This window comes from Rousettus aegyptiacus, unplaced genomic scaffold (assembly GCF_014176215.1).
Source record: "Rousettus aegyptiacus isolate mRouAeg1 unplaced genomic scaffold, mRouAeg1.p scaffold_m13_p_2, whole genome shotgun sequence".
Lineage (NCBI taxonomy): Eukaryota > Metazoa > Chordata > Mammalia > Chiroptera > Pteropodidae > Rousettus > Rousettus aegyptiacus.
This window is the reverse complement of record NW_023416295.1, coordinates 128,346,985-128,361,129: the sequence shown is the minus strand read 5'-3', so window position 1 is coordinate 128,361,129 and position 14,145 is coordinate 128,346,985. Positions and strand designations below refer to the sequence as shown.

At 35.6% G+C, this 14,145-nt stretch overlaps 1 protein-coding gene and 1 pseudogene across 4 annotated transcripts in view; both read right to left on the bottom strand.

Annotated features, from left to right (window-relative positions):
* Positions 1–9,230, bottom strand: part of LOC107509862 (cyclic AMP-dependent transcription factor ATF-7) — a 70,641-nt gene extending 61,411 nt beyond the window's left edge. The window contains exon 1 of one of the 4 annotated variants that reach the window (XM_016142750.2): positions 9,102–9,230. The gene's annotated coding sequence lies outside the window, so the exon portion shown is untranslated. The other 3 variants (XM_036236046.1, XM_016142751.2, XM_016142754.2) reach the window with 3 other exon arrangements.
* Positions 9,231–12,403: 3,173 nt separating this feature from the next.
* Positions 12,404–12,521, bottom strand: LOC118614637 (annotated as a pseudogene).
* Between the last annotated feature and the right edge of the window lie 1,624 nt (positions 12,522–14,145).

Below are 14,145 nucleotides of genomic sequence, written 5' to 3'. Positions count from 1 at the left end.
CATGTTCCCACATACCCAAAATAGAATATAAAAATGGACACATCTTTTTTAAATTCCTGAAAGTAGTTATACTGTATAACTACTTCTAACTAAATTATATATTTCCAAAAGTTTACATACAATAGGCGTTTCCTGTATGTTTATTATATAAATGAACATTCAGAAACATGATCAAGGATTGGAAAACTCTTTCCCACAGGCCAAATCCAGTTGGCTATCTTTTTTAAAAAAATTAAATTTATTGGGGGTGATATTGGTTAATAAGATTATATAAGTTTCAAGAGTACAATATTAGAATACATCTGTATACTGCATTGTGTGCTCATCCTCCAAAGTTCAGTCACCTTCCACTACCATATTATTTGACCCTCTTTACCCTCTTCAACCTTCTTCCACCCTCCTTCCCTTCTGAAAACTACCATACTCATGTCTATGTCAATGAATTTTGTTTCAGCCGCCTGTTTTGGTATGGCTCACAAGCTAAGAATGTTTTTTACATTTTTAAACGGTTTAAAAAAATCAAAAGAATACTTTGTGACACTTGAAAATTATATGAAATTCAAACTTTAGTGCCTATGAATAAAGTATTATGGGAACACATGTATTCTTTGCATGTTGCCTATGCTACTTTTATGTTACAATGGCAAAGTTGAGTAGTTACAACAGAGACCTCATGCCTGCAAAGACTAACATATTTACTATTTGGCTTTAGTTGCTGACTCCTGATATTTACACTACTATTAATTAAAATAGATGGTTAATTAAGATAGCCCAATTATGATGTCAGTATGAATTTTAATTGTTAATAAAGACTTTCATAATGTGACTATTCAAGTACTAATTTCCTTTCATTTGACTTTTCCTCAAATTTTAGAAATTAAGTTTTCTTAAAATAAGGTTAATTAAGTTAGCTCTATAGTTCTAAGTCTTTCGCATATTCACCTGGGCACCTTGTACAAATAGATTCATAGGCCTCCTGGATTTTCTTGGCTTACGGGCCCAAGAATCTATACTTTAAAAAGTACCTTGTGTAATTCTGACACAAATGGTCAGTAGCCACCCTTTGAGAAGCACTAAAATGATTGGAAAGCTTATAGTCCTCTTACATGGTCAACAGCTGTTATTTTTCAAGTTTGGTACTATAAGACAGCAGTTCTCAAAGTGGTCTCCAGGGATCCCTATAGTTTCCTGAGACCCTTTCAGAGGGTTCATGGATGTTCAAATCATACATGTGTAAAAAATCTATTTAAAGGGCAAGACAGGCCAATGTAGTTTAATGTAATAGAGCATTAAAAGTTCACAGATGTGGTTTCAGATTCTATATAACAGCTAACCTTTAAGAAAGTATCACTTTTTGGGTTTTGATGTAGTATCAAAGAAGAAAGACTATCTACAATGATCTGAAAAAAAGAATCTTTCCTTTTCCTATTACACATCTGTGTTAGCCCAGGTTTTCTTCATATACTTCAACCAAAACAACATATCATAATAGATTGAATGCAGAAGCAGAGATGAAAATCCAGCTGTTTTCTATTAAACCAGACATTAAAGAGATTTGAAGCTCTTCCCTTAAATTTTTTTGGAACTATAGTTATTTATGTTGTTATTTTATTTTTTCATGTTCTTATTTTAAAATAAATAAGCACATATTTAAAACTTTTCTCTATTTTAATTTCAAATAGGCTAAATATCAACAGATATAACCAAGATAAACAAAAGCTCTTTGGAGTCCTCAATTTTTCATAGTATAAAGGGGTGGGTACTGAGACCAAAAGCCATTTGAGACCTACTGCTTTAAGAAATATACAAACAGTAGAGTACCCTAGATTGATCAATCAAAGAAAAGGTTAAAATAAATTTCTGGCTTTCAGGCTCAGACATGCAGGGACAGGTTTCAGAGAAAGAAGCCAGCTTAAATAGACCAAATAGTTTTGGAGCAAATGACTGAAAACAGATGGGAGTGAAAATTAGGCTGAATCATAAGTTAGGCAACATATGGCCAGAGCTTAGAACCTATCTGGAAGCAGCTTCGTATAGGCAACTACTTGACTAGAACTTTAAGTCTCTCTAGGCTTTTAGAAGATTCAAGAAACTATTTTGAGCTATCCTCAGAAAGGTCAATAAAGCAAAAAGAAGCAACAACCCGCTAATGTGACAGCAAGAAGCAGAGTTAGAAATAAGTAGAGAACATTATATCTATCTATGTTTGGCCTCAATATGCATTTTAGAAGTAGAAAAATTCCTGGAAACTGATAGGTTGTCAAAATCTAATGTTGTGTTTTGCTTTTTCCTACTCATTTTCCTTAAGACAAATTCCAAACATATATGTGTAAAATAGTAGCAAACTATTGCTTGACTAAAACATAAAAAATTAAAGAAAATAGTGCTACAGGAGACGTTAGTACCAGAAATACCAGAAAAACCATGTTAAAGAAAACCAACATGGTGTTACTCAAATTTGATTAAGCTTAAACAAACATTACTGGCAAGAAATTTGGTGCCAACACAACTCATTTACAGCAATCATATGTTATAGACAAATTATCTTATTTAAAAAATACAATCATAACATTATATTATAATTATAATACGTTATAATTCCTGTTTCAAAAAAAATGGTTATGCTTTTTAATCAGAAAAAATATATATAATTTTCAACTGCACAGTAAGTTTTAAGCCCCAAATAAAATCTGACCATTTTAGCATATAAATCTCCTCTGTCCACTGTGTCAAAAAAAAAAAGCACTATACCAGATAAAAATATATTAATAATTCCGCTCAAAGAAAGCAAGTAAATTGGGTGTTGCGAGAAGGTGGGGCTACAGCAGAACAACATTGTTCCCGTAGAGGCCCAAGCCGCAAGCTCACAAAGTAATTTTTTAAGCTAAATCTTGGCTCTTATTAGACTTTCATAAATTGATACTTATTAAAGATAAATGCAAGTATTGAATAGAAAAGAGAAACTTTTCAGAGTGTAAATATACTGTTAAAAGTGTATAGCTGAAACTTATTGGATTTCATTAACCAATATCACCATAATAAACAAACAAACAAACAAACAATAAATAAATAAGAAAGAGAGAAACTTTTTGCACAATTGGGTTTCAAATGTATGACATTTTGGATTAAAATTACCCAAAGACGAAAAAAGCTAATAAAATGAAGTCATGAATTTGTAATGAGTTTTGTTGTATTAAGTGTCCTTATATCCCTCATAAGACTAATATAGTAACTCACCTTTGGTTTAGTTGAGAATCTATCCTAGACGTCTGCCTACAAAGTTTTAAAGTTAGATAAATTTATCTTTTCATAAAACCTTTCCTGAATTATAACATTCAGCCTTCCTCTCCAAAGAAACCATAAAGTATCCATTTACTTTCGCACTGAACTGAATTTTGCTTCATTGTATACTGGCAGGAGGTATATAATCTAGATTTTAAAAGTTTCTAAACCAAACCACAAACAAGCAAAGAAAAGGCAACAAAATACTAAGATTTAACAGAAAAACAACATTTTTTCAACACAAAGTATTCGATTCGACAGGGAAATTCTGAAGAGAAAATGTCACGGTAAAATATTTTGACACGAAATGACTCAATGCAAAATATTTGTTGTTATTGATTTTTGTTTGGTTTTTGGTTCAAAATAATTATTATTTCTCGTCATTTATGTTCCTTACTTTTTGTTTATCCATTCCTAGTGGGTCAGTAGAACCATTTCAATTTCATTTTCTTTACAGTCTATTTTTCTTGAAGTTCCTTGATCTGAGCTTCTATTTATGAATGTTTGGATTGGAAAGGACCTTGAGGGGTCAACAAGTCCATCCTTCTGCTTTCCAGGAGAATTCTTAAGTAAACAATCTCAGATGGAGAAGATATCAAAAGAAAATGTATCCTGTCCCTAACAGCATGTTACTTTATTCCATGTGAACATTTACATTCACAATTTGCAATTTTCTGAAAACGAAAGTAAAAATTAAAACCCCAAAAGAGGAAGGTGCTTTAAAAATGCATTTATCAGCTAAAATTGCTCAAACATAAATTCAATTATCAGTTCCAAAATTGACACAGAAAAGTTGTTGGCTGCCAACATAAAGTCTTAGTCCCTAGAGATGTCTTCTGATGTTCTATCTTATTTGTAGCACCATTTCACCTACAGCACATAGCTTGACAAAGTCAGACCACCACAACCATAAAGTATAATTATAAATGGCAATTCTGTGTGTATTTTTTTTTTTACAGGTGGTGTAGGTTTTTATTCCAAACAGAAAATGAAAAGTTAGGTTTCAACTGGAGAGGTCAATATTACAGGAAGCTACGAAATAATTGTTACATGGGCAATAGTTTAATTCTTTAATATGTAACTTAAAATGTTTAGGGAATAATGTTTCTTCCGAAAACAGTTTCCAAAACAGAATTTCATCTGGTGACAAAAAGCATGCAACTATAAAGACACATTGTTAATCATTCTATATTTTTTTAAAAAGAGGGGGGAGCAAACCAGAAGTCTTGGAAATGGGAAAATCATACTTAATAAGGGGCAGGGGAGGTAGAGTCCCTAAATAATAGACTGATAATTATTCTTTCTCAGGAAGATTATAAAATTAATAAAGATGGCTTATGAACAACTGGCAAGTAATGCAGTAATCTACAGACACTAGCATATCTAAATAATAACTAATGTCTAACCTCATTTTCTTTTTGACAGGGTCTTTGGCCTAGGAGCTCAGGGATATGTCAGAAACAATATATTAGATTTCAACAGGGCACCTCAAAACTTTATAGGAAATATAGTGTAGATGATAAAACAGTAGGTGGATTCATAACTGAATTTCACCAACCCAAAAGGTTGATTAATGTATTAATAATCTAATGATAGTGTGCTGTTATAGCATTGCTCTACTTTTTGTTTTTTCCCCTCTTTAACTACCACCCACCCCACTTCCACCCCTGACCTATGGATGTTGCTGTTTCCCCTCAAGAACTGGATCTCTGAAGGTGGGGCATCTCCTCCCACATAATCAGGGCATGCACCCGGGGTATGGTCCATGGCTCAACCTGGGGTGCGAACCCAGGACCTTCTGCGTGTAAAGCAGACGTACTAACCACTACAATATGGAGCCACCCCCTGCTCTACTCATATATATATTGACCTAAATCAAAAACATAGGTGTTATGTTTATGTTGTTTATCAAATTTATCTATCAATGATACAAAAATATGAGGAATGCCCAAGAGGCTAAATAACATTAACAGCTAAAACAATAAACCAAAACTAACAAGATGACAATTACAGGGATAAATGTAAACTCCTCAATTACATTTAAAATATCAACTAGGCTTTAAAAATAGAGGTATGAATATAGTTTAAAAAAAAAAAAAAAAAACCTCTCTCCCCTGTACTTTGTATTGATCGGATTATATGTGAGATGTTATATTCGGATCATGATAAGAAGCCCTAAAAACTTTTTTTTTTCATTTAAAAACATTTATTGAGCAACTACTACATGCCGAGCACTACACTAATCTTAGGGTTTTCAACACTGAGCTGGACATAATCCCTCCACTCAAGGACTTTACAGCAAGAGAGACAAAACAAGTTAACAACTACAATATAGTGCGATAAATATAGGAGAAAAGCGCTGCGTGATATAGAAGGAGCACCCAATTCAATAGGAAGGATTCTGGACAGGATGACATCTATGCTGAATCCTAAGTGTGGGTAGGTGTCACCTGGGAGAACTGCTACAGGGTTGCTGTGCAGAAGTAAGAAACAAACTGTTAATCACTGCAAATAAGAAGCCCTAAAAACAGTAAACTAAGTTGATGAGGAGCCTGAACTTTATTTAAAAATGTCATTTAAGGAATGGCTGAAAGAATTTGGGATATTTACCCCAGTAACAAAAGCTTTAACAAGACATAACTGTCATCAAATATTTAAAGGGCTACCGTGTTGACGAGTAATTGGGTTTATTTATTGTAGTTTCAGGTGGCAGAACTAAAGAGCTTCAGCACAATTTTTGTAGTTTCAGGTGGCAGAACTAAAGAGCTTCAGCACAATGTAAAGAATGTTCTAAAAGTGGAGCTCCAAAATGTAACAGGATATCTGTGAAGTGGGGATCTTTTCCTTACAGCATTCTGAAGTTAAAAGACTGTCCCTCAGAGATTTCAAATATGATGCCTTTTCACATTTCATGAATATCCTTGATCTTAAAAGAAGCCTGTTAGAGGAAGGCAACGTTCGAAAATGAGAAACTTAAAAATTTTTTTCTTTTACACGTTTCTAAAGAAATGCAAGACTTTTCATGAACTCTAAAATCATACTACGATTTTCTGAGAAACCAACAACAAAAATTAATGCTTTCTCTTTTTAAATGAATACTACATTTGTTTTTCTCAAAGAAACAACATCTACACCTTAACTTTAGTTTATCAAGGATTAAGGGACGATTAAACGTTAGCCTGCCACTAGTCTCAAGAAGAGAGCTGTCTTTATTAGACATTATATGGCAATGCTATTTGCTCCACCCAAAACTTCCTCACAGGGAGAAAGCTCCTCCTTATCAGACTTGGATAGGAGACTGCTGTAACACTGACTCCCTCCTCCTGCAGCCTAGGAAAAACTCAGTCTTGACATGTACAAAACAATAACTTGTGAACACTTCAGAGTAGCTGTGTTCAGGCAGAGCCAGGGACTTTACTTGAGGCAAAGTAGTAGCTTAAGAGTTGGTTGAAAAAATAATTTTCATTTTGGGTTAGAATTGAGGAGAGGAAAAGGAAAGGAGAATGCAGTAACAGTATTCATTGACAATTAAAAGCCATGGTAAACAAAAATACTTAGAAATCATAACACTGAAACTATCACAGGATGTAACCTTTGATACACAAATTTAAAGATGAGCACTCTTTAGTTTTCTGCTCTGTTAACACTAATGAGGGAAAAAAAAATCTTGCATTTAATAGTGCCTAAGTCAAAACCATCACAAATTCTAGGATGCAAGAATAAAACAAGGCACTTTGCTATCTCATTGGATATTTCTTTGTGCTGCTGCCAGGCAAACTGTGAAAATGTCTGAATGTCCAACAGTAATGCTCTAATGGGAAATACTGCTACCCAATTCAGTAATGCTAAAGGTTCAGTAATTAATTGATCTCAGTGTGCTGCAGGGGCGACTTCCTGGCCAGAAGAAAAAGCTTTAAATGTTTGCTGAAAACCAAAGGTTACTACAAAGCAACATACTCTGGTTTCTCTTCATATTAACAGCTTTACCAGTATTTCAGATATTATTTTGCTTCTCAGAAGTAAAAGCAGAAGAGGAATGTAAAAGACAAATCTGTGCAATAGCAAATAAGTTATTAATTGGCTCTCTTGGTTCATTTTTAAATAACATAACTATCAAACAAAGGGTAAAGGCTTTTCATTTTTGTGTACAGAATTTAGAACTGGTAAGACTACTTAGTATAGCTGCCAAACTTTAGCTTCTTCTTATAGACATGTTACATTTCGCAACAGTCTCCACTTACCTTACATCCTCCATGTTTAAGTACAAATTGTGTTTGATTTCTCCTAACCCTTGCCCTAAGATACAATAATATATCTTTAGCTTCTGAGTCTGGATACAAAGAAAGAAACCGAAAATTTTTCACTTTCTTGAAATACGTGTCCATTTTATTTATATCATTTAAAAAATATATAGCATAAGCTAACTAAAACTAATTGCAACCATCCATTTAACAACTCTTCAAGAATACGACTAAGACACATATTTAATAAAAGACTTCACTTTAGTATATTTTTGTGCTTAGAATACCTATAAAGACAGATGCCTCTACAAGAATTACTTACACTATTGCAAAATTTTAAACACAGGAATCAAGAGAGCTTGCCGAGAAAACTCTATACACCCCCACAGACCTTCACATATTATGACACAACCCTCAGCGATAATAAAACACCCCTGTTAAGAAGAAAACAAACTTTTAAAGTTAGGGAAGTAGCAACACGGGAATCTGGGTAGGAGGTGCCCTGGGTAGTAAACACCCCAGTCAGAGAACATAACAAGCAATTCAGAGCAACACATAACTCCCTATGGGGCTCCAACTTGGACCGCTTCTGTCCCAAGCCCCCATCCCTGAGTTAGGAAGAAATGAAATGTGGGAAAAGGAAGAGAGGGAAAAAGGAAGTCAGAGTAGAAGTGGTGAAAGTGTTCTATTTTTCTTTTCTACCTCTATCCAGCATTATTGCAGGCTGGTCACCAAAAGCCCTAAATCAATATCCTAAGTTTCTTCTGATACCTAGGCTCCAAACCTGTATATATTAGCCGTCTCCTTTCCAAACACCACCCCTGCACCTCTGGATTTCCCCACACCCTTTTCAAAGTGATGCCTTTTGGCTACAGAGCCCACCCCTATTAAGTCTTTCTAAACTCATACACTTAATTTTTCCATATCCATACTTTCTCTGATATCATGTCCCTGATATTTTTTATAATTCAATCGAAATGCCATGACTCTCATATCCAATGATTTATCCCTATCTTGCCAGCCAAACCCCATGCCATGTTTTCACCCACTCATCCCTACCTCCTGCCTATTAACCCTGCTTCTTCCAATGCCAAGCCCCTAATCCCACTCTTTGAGAAGCCGTGGGTCTTCTACCTTTCTCTCATTCCATCCCATTCCTTGATCTTTCCAATAAGCTAGACTTCCATTCCCTCAGGATTCAACTCCCCTCTTCTCGCCACGCCCTGTGCCCCCCGGGGCTACTTACCCCCCAAGTTCTCCCCACACTTCAGGCCTCTGGCCCCGCCTTCCCCCCCAAGGAAGGAGGCGGGAGGAGGGAAAGAGGGACGGCACACCGCAAGGTAAAGACGATATCCCATTAGTGCTCATCGCCGCCAATCGTAGCTTCCTTCTCTCTTATTGGCCACCGTTACTCCATTCCCCACCCTCTTCCTCAGACAGGGCCCGGCCACCGCCTCTGCGCCCCCGTCCAACACAGATTGGGAGGGGAGACCCCGGCCTGGGACGTTGGGACTGGCCACAGTTGAAGGGGAGGCTCTCGTCACATCATGGACTAGTTAATGTGTTAACAGGACTCACCCGCTGGTAGCTCCGTTGCCTCCCGCCCGCCCGCGCTCGGTCCCACAATCTGTTTCCAGCTCCTTCTTTCCCCCCTTAGCCGAGCAGACACTTTCCTCTCGTCCGGCCAGGCGCGCTCACCTCTCGCGAGATATTGGGGGGTTGGGGAGGTGGAGGAAGGGCGAGATCCGTAAGGCCTGAGTTGGAAAGGGGCCGAGGGGCGGGGCTCCGGGAAAATGAAGGGGCAGATTTTCGGTGGGCAGGGCTTATGAGCGAGACTGAGTGAGTTGGGGACACGCAGTTCACGAGTGTAAGGCTGAGAAATATCCAGGGGCGGGGAGGGGAGTGAGGGAAGAAAAAGAAGGAAAGGGAATTCTTACAGGTGCCTGTTAATGGTGATCCGAAAGGTGAAGTAAATATTCTAGGAAATGATATTACCTCGAAGGAGCGCACTTTTAAAACGAGACAAGATTATTACACCTCAGTAAAGCTGTTAAAAAGAAAAAAGTGGAGGAAAAACCCGAGGCAGGTACACAGGGGATTCAGGGTTCCAAACAGTTGAGTAGTTGCATTTTCTTTGTATCACTGTGGCCATAATCTCTGCTGTGTGTGTGTGGCTGTATAAGGGGGTAGGTGGGAGGAAAGGATTTCAACCGCAGAAACCGGCGGCTTTTTAAAACGTGTTCATGTTGTTTCCACTATCCTCAAGATTCATCATGTCCTTAATGGCAGAGTAGTTTGAAATACCCTTAGCCCTAAAACTGAAGTGAATAGAAAAAGCAAGCCCCCTGCGCAGCAATCGTTTCATTTAGCCCAACGGTCTTAGCTGAAATGCTCTATGAGTTTCTTTGCAACAGGGGGAGCAATCCCCCTCAAAGAATTATGATGCTCAAATGAGGTAATATTTATGAAACTGGGAATTAAAAAGCACTGTTATCACTCAGCATTTTAACAAATACTTAACAGGACATGTATGCAAAGCACTGTTCTAAGCATGGGGAGAAGAGCAGAGGACCACCAGGTTCATTTGATAGACATTTGGGTTGTTCCCACTTTCGAGCTATTATGGATAATGTTGCTTTGAACATCCACCCACAAGTTTTTAGATAGACATTGTTTTCAGTTCACATAATATATACCAAGGAATGGAATTGCTGAGTCATATGGTAAATCTATGTTTAACTTTTTGAGAAACTATCAACTTTTTCATAGCAGCTGGATCATTTTATATTCTCACTAGCAATGTATGAAGCTTCCAATTTTTTTGCATCCTTACACCGACACTTTTATTGTCCATCTTTCTGATTTTAACCACCGTAGTGGGTGTGAATGAAGTGGTATCTTAGTGGTTTTAATTTACATTTTTCCCTAATGGCTAATAATGTTGAACATCACTTCATGTAATTATTGGCCATTTATACATCTTCTTTGGAGAAATGTCTATTCAATTTCTTTGCCCATTTTGTAATTGGTTTACTTGTTCTATTATTGAGTTGTACAAATACTTTATATATTCTAGCTAATGGACTCTTAACAGATACATGATTTGCATATATTTTCTCCCATTCTGTGAGTTCTTCCAATTTATCTTTTGCTTGTGCTATTGGTGTCATATCTAAGATATCACTGCTTAAGCCAAGGTCACAAAAGTTTACACCTATGTTTTCTTCAAAGGTTTTTATAGTAGTATCTCTGTATTTAGGTCTTTGATCCATTTTGAGATAATTAAAAAAGTTTTTTTAATTATAGTTGACATTCAATATTACATTAGTTTCAGGAGTACAACATATTGATTAGATATTTATATAACTTACAAAGTGATCCCTCAATAAATCTAGTACTCACCTGCCACCATACATAGTTATTACAATATTATCAACTGTTCCCTATGCTGTACTTTACATCCCTGTGACTATTTGTAACTGACAATTCGTGCTTTTTAATCATGTTACCTTTTCACCCAGCCCCCCATCTCCTCCCATCTGACAACCATCAGTTCTATGTTTCTATGAGTTCATTTCTGTTTTGTTTATTCATATATTTTGTTTTTATTTTTATTTTTTACAGTAGAAAAGAACAGTTTTATTAGACAGGAAAGTACACTCCCAGAAGTGGAAGTGGGCCTGAGCAAGAAAAGAATGGCTCAAAAAGCTATATTTTGTTTTTTAGATTCCACATGTAAGTGGAATACCACAGATAGTGTTTGTCTTTTTCTGTCTGATTTATTTCACTTAGCATAACAACCTCTATGTCCATTAATGTTATTGCAAATAAAAAATCATTTTTATGGATAATATTCCATTGTATATATGTAACACATCTTTATCTAATGATCTATCGATGAACACTTAGATTGCATCCATGTCTTGGCTATTTTAAACAATGCTGCAGTGAACATAAGGATCCATATCTTTTCAAATAAGGATTTTGGACTTCTTCACATAAATACCCAGAAAATAGGATTGCTGGGTCACATGGTAGTTCTATTTTTAATTTTTTGAGGCACTTCCACAATGTTTTCCATAATGGCTGCACCAATTTGTAGTCCCACCAACAGTGCACAAGAGTTCCCTTTGCTCCACATCCTCAGCAACACTTAGTGAGATAATTTTTGTACATAGTATGATATGGGGGTCCAATTTTATTCTTTTGCAGGTAGATACCCAGTTGTCTCAACACCATTTGTTGAAAAGCCTATTCTTTCTCCCATTTAATCATCATGGCATTCTTATAAAAATTTAGCTGACCTTAAATATTTGGACTTAACTTCTGGTGTCTCAATTCTATTCCATTGTTCTATATGTCTTTCCTTATGCCAGTATCAAAAAGGCTTACTAACAGTACCTTTGTAGTAAGTTTTGAAATCAGGAAGTGTGAGTACTTCAACTTTGTCCTTTTTCAAGATTGCTTTGGATATTCTGGGTCTCTTGCATTTCTATATGAATTTTAGAATCAGCTTGTCAGTTTCTTTAGAAGAGCCATCTAGGATTTTGATAGGGATTGCATTGAATCTGTATGTTAATTTGGGGAGTATTGCTATCTTAATGATGTTAAATCTTTCAATGCATGAATATGGGATGTCTTTCCATTTATTTAGGTCTTCCTAATTTTTTTGAACTATGTTTTGTAGTTTTCAGTGCACAAATCTTTCACTGATTTTGTTAAATTTACTCATAAGTATTTTTTCTATTTTATGCTATTGTAAATGAAATTGTTTTCTTTCTTTCTTTATTACTTTTATTATTTTAAGTGAGGCGACTCTTGGTTGACCTCACAGATTGCAAGATCTTGTCAGCTTACAATCCCTTATTTTTTATTTTTTGCACCTATAGCACCTGGTCTTCTAGATGGTCTCCCATCCAAGTACTAACCAGGCCCGACCCTGCTTAGCTTCCAAGATCAGATGGGATCGGGCTTGCTCAAGGTGGCATGACTGTAGGAAATTGTTTTCTTAATTTTGTTTTCAGATCGTTTATTGCTACTATATAGAAATACAATCGGTGTTTGTATACTGATCTTGTATCTTGCAATCTTGCACATTTTTATGAGCTCTTTTTTCTAATGGATTCTTGAGGATTTTCTATATATGAGATCATGTTTGTAAATAGAGATAGTTTTACTTCTCCCTTTTCAATCTAGATGCCTTTTATTTCTTGTTCTTACTTAATTGCTCTAGCTAGAACCTCCAATAAACTCTGAATGGAAGTTGTGAGAGTGAATATTTTTGGCTTGTTCTTGATTTAGGAAGAAAGACTTTAGTCTTTAACAACTAAGTATGCTATTAGCTGTGCATTAGTTGTAGATGCCTTTCTCGCATTAAGAATATTCCCTTCTATTTCTAGATTGTTGTGTATTTTTATCATGAAAGTGTTTGATTTTATCAAAATCTTTTTTTCCTCCTCTTTAATCCCCACCCCCACAACACACATACACTTTCACTCCTGACCTATGGATGTTGCCATTTCCCCTTAAGAACTGGATTCCTGAAGACAGGGCTTCTCCTCCCATATACTTGCTGCGTGCACCCGGGGCCTCGTGCACAAATTCTTTGTCTGTTGAGATGATAGTGGATTTTTGTCTTTTATCTAGTAGTAACATGGTGTATTCCATTGACTGATTTTCATGTTAAACCAACCTTGCATTTGGGGAATAAATCGTACTTGGCCACAATGTATAATTTTTTGTTGTTGTTGCTGTATTTCTAATTATTTTGTAGAAGATTTTTGGATCTATATTTATAAGAGATATTGGTCTGTAGTTTTGTTTTTTTGTGATATCTTTAACTAGTTTTGGTATCAGCATAATACTGGCCTCATAGAATGATTGAGAAATATTGCTTCCTCTTTTATTTTTAGAAGTTTGTGAAAAATTGGTGGTAGTTATTTTTTAAACATTTGGTAGAATTTATCAGTGAAGACATATGGTCCAAGGATTTACTTTGTAGGATTTTTTTTATTTATTTTTACTGATTCGATCTCTTTGCTTGTTATAGGTCTATTTAGATTTTGTATTGCTTCTTGAGCCAGTTTCCATAGCCTTTATCTTTATGGACATTTTTAATTTTGTCTAGGTTATCTAAGTTGTTGGCATATGATTATTCTTAATATTTCCATATAATCTTTTTTTATTTTTGTAAGGCTGATGATAATGTGCCCTTGTTCATTCCTTATTTTAATAATTTGAATGTTCTCTCTTTTTATTTTTATCAGTTTAGCTAAAGTTTTGGTAATTTTGTGATCTTTTCAAAACACCAACTTTGGGTTTCATTGATATTCTCAATTATTTTTCCATTCTCTATTGCATTTATGTCTGTTGAGTCTAATTGGTTTATAGCGTTGTTCATGGCTTCTCTTCCCTTGTTGATCTTCTGTACAATTGTTCTATCCATTATTGAACATGGGTTAATCCCCTACAACAGCATTCAAATTTCAGTTACAATAGTATGTGAACTGTGAGTACTTGCATGAAGTACAAACTTCACTGCTAGATAAATGCACAAATTACTTCATAAATATGTGCACCACAATTAGTTAATTAGAAATCATGTCACTTCTTTCAGCATTGC